We start from the raw sequence: 3,827 nt of genomic DNA on the forward strand, positions 1-3,827 counted from the left end.
CTTGATACCACTCAAATTACCCTAAAGAGTGATTTATACTCTCTAAAATAAGAGGTCGAGTTGTAGTACTTAGGGATCGAATTCACAGGGAGCTAGGGAACCTAAGGATTCTAATATGATTTGTTAAGCAAAGATGTTTTAAGAGTTTAAAAGTAAATTGCATTTTTATATTGAACAAGTTTTTGTTCAATAGCAGGTTTTTTTTGGGTTTTGGTGCTTAAAAAGAAAATAGCTAGACTTAGAGTTTTTATTCAGGAAAGTTGGAATTATAATCCTATAGATGCCTAATGAGTTGCATACATGATACTGTAAAGCTCAACTATTTGATCAACAAGTCTTTCGGCTCTCGCGAGCATTGACTAGTTGTCTATTAACTAGATCTATGATCTCAACTCTCGTTATATTGATCTATAGAAAGTGTCGATCGATATTCCAATGGGCGTATCGATCGATACACCTTTTGCACCGTCGATCGATTATTCAAGTGTCACTACAAAAAAAGTTCACATTGATAGCACATTGTTATAGCACGTTTTACCAAACTACTATCGTAGATGCGTTTGAAATTTTTGTACTATATAATAGCATTCGATAAACGCTATGATAGAGTGAAACCTAAAATAACACTTAATTAATGCTATCTTCAAGATTAAGTGAGCGGGAAGATAAATCACTCATTCCGCAAATACTTAGCGGAAAATTTATACTTAAGCGCCAAAGACATTATTTAAGCGGCTTCAGTAATGCTTTCAAAAACATATAATAGCATTTTTCTAATGCTAAGAAAAACCATTTTCAAACATTATATTTCAAACACTATAACTCTAAACTTAAAATACATATCAAATCATAAACTCTTTTTTATATTTAAACACAATTTGTAATTTCCAAAATTCTTTAATTTTATAACTTTAACTTTATAACTAAGTCTTAACATTTATATTTAATAATTTATTTTAACATTTATAATCCGTATATTAAAAATTTAAATTCCAAACCCTATATCTAAACTCCAAACCTATTCCACAAACCCCAAATATACTTTAAACCCTATGTACAGTACCAAAAATTGAAATCTACACTGTAAAACTAATATTTTCTAAGTTAAAGACCAAATCTTAACATACAAATCATAAACACTACAAACATCTAAACATTTTTTTCAAAAAGTTCTAAAATCTAAACATAACCTTTAAAATTCTAATCTTTTTATACTATAACCTCAAATCTTAAAATGAAAATCAATATTTCATCTTTTAAATCTTATTCTATAACTTTCAAAACACCTATCTTTAATCTTCATTCTATAATTAAACTCTATTCTATAATTAAACTCTATTTTGAAACATAAACCATACTTTGTCTTGATCATATACACTACGTAAAACAAACTCACCATACCTTCTATATATTAAAGCTTAAATAAACTAAACATAATAAATAATACATTCTTGTCGAAGACATAAAAGAAAAGAAAAAAAATACTCCTAACTTTATATTGGTTAAGATAGTGATGTGAGGATCGCCATTGTTGACCATTGATTAATTATAATCAATGGCTCAGATTCAATTTTTGTGTGTATCTTTCTCTCTCTCCAAGATCTCCTTTGTCGACTCTTTTTTCTTCTTTTCTTCCAATCTTCTTCTCTCCAGACTTTGTCTCTTCGACAATCACTTCTATCTCAATCTTTAACAATCTCTCACATCCCTCTTCTCCATTGCTTCTCTCTCAATTATCTCTCAACAACGACGACGCCAACGAGAAGCTCTGGTGTGACCAGCTCCTGACTCATTCGCAAGCAGAGGAAGAAAGCTCTGGTGTGGCAAGATTTACGGGTTGAGCTTGACGGCGGAGGAGGCAGAGACGGAGTTGGATTCTCAACCTCTGCAAAGGAGGGAGGGGAAGAAGACGCGACGACGGCGAGATGGCGGAAGAAGATGGAGGAGAGGAAGATCTGGTGGAGAAGACAACAACGAGCAGGTCCGAGCTCAGGTGTGGAGAGGACGATGACAGACAGCGAGCAGGTCCGAGCCGAGGAAGAAGACGCGACGGCATATGGAGGCGTAAGAAGAAGAAGCGGCGATTTGATTAGGGTTAATTTTTTTAGGTTTTGTTTAATTACGGTTTAGATTTTGTTTAGTGTAAACCGAGTTAGGGAAATTTTAGTGGTTTAAGTTTATTTTTTAATATCTGGTTTAGTTTTGTAAACCAGAATTTATTTGTAAACAAATTTTAATTTATAAATAAATTTTATTTTATTTTTAATTATAAAGTAATTTTCAGTTTAATTTTTAATTATTTATTTTTAATAATAATTATTTGTGCTTTATTGTACAAAGGACCTATGATAACGCGGATATATGAATGGTAATCAATTTGTAACAAAAAAGTAGTGCTATAATTAAAGTTAATAACAATATTTAAATATTGGTATCGTATCTACGTATTTTTCAGCGTTTAAAAAATGCTATCATATAGGGGTATCTATGATGGCTGCCGATGACATAGCATATGAGAAACCGCTATGAAAGGCCTATTATAGCGTTTTTCGTGAGCTAAGAATGTACATATTTCTTGTAGTGTGTGATATCGATCGATGCGCTCTAGTCAAGCTTGATGCACATGTTGAATGAATGCTTACTAAGCTCACTAGATCAGCTCTCGCCTTGCTCATAGCAAGAAACATAACTCTATTAGAAAATTTTCAGGATGAGAATTAAGCTATGGCTTTTATCAATCAATCCAAGGGCAGGTTCTAGGTAACTAATCTAGACACATGCATTAATGAACAATCCTAAAGATGATTATCACAACTCAGCAATCTATAGTTGGGGCTAATCCCTCCTAACCTATTTAAACCCTAAAATCTAACAAGAGAACTACTCAGACATGGCTAAGCAATTCATAACAACAGTTAAGTATAAAAACTTCATAGAATAAATAAAATAGATATCAATGGAGTTCCAATCACAAATTATAACTTTGGATATTCTCTCCTATCTATCAGTAAAAAAATGAAACATAAAGAAAGCACACTCTGCCTCTAACATGGCGGCAAAACTTATATAATTAGGGAAAAAACTCGTCAGGGGCAATCTTGTAAAATAGTGAAATCTTGGGCTTCAAGTCGGCTGTGACCAAACGGGCTTCCTGCGCGCTTTGCTGTCGATCGACACCATGTCTTGTGTATCGATCGATTCTAGCTCTCCAATATCGACCGATAGTCGATCTCGATGGTCATCTCGGGTGCTTGCTCCAAATATCTCCAAAATGCTCCAAAATCATCACTTATCTCCAAAACATTCCTGATCTTATAAATATAATAAATAGACTCTATAATAATATAATTATTAGTTAAAACACCTATAAACTATGGATAAAAATGGGTGAAATCCATAGTCTATCAACTCCCCAAGACTTACCCTTTTGCTTCTCTTCAAGCAAAACAAACATGCAGTCTCTCTGGAAGAGGTTTTAAAAACAGCAGGGACTCACATGATTTAAAACTTAGAATCATCACCTCTACAATATTGCAATCCACATCTAAGAAGTCCTAATCACAAAAGTACATCATACCATATCCTATCTTAGCAACCAAATTCATCTAGCCAACAACTTAGCATAATCTTTTCTTTCATTCTCCTTTACCAACCTCATTTCTTAGCATAAAATAAAAGTGAAGGCTTTACCTTGGGAGTATCGATCACAGGATTCTAGGATTTTCAAACAAGTATATGGACCTGCAGGTAAACATTAGTTATTATCCTCTCTCTCTACTAATTTTCTCTCTTGGTCAAAGTCTGCTTATATGCAAGATCATTAACCA

Source organism: Brassica napus, chromosome C2 (genome assembly GCF_020379485.1).
Source record: "Brassica napus cultivar Da-Ae chromosome C2, Da-Ae, whole genome shotgun sequence".
Classification (NCBI taxonomy): domain Eukaryota; kingdom Viridiplantae; phylum Streptophyta; class Magnoliopsida; order Brassicales; family Brassicaceae; genus Brassica; species Brassica napus.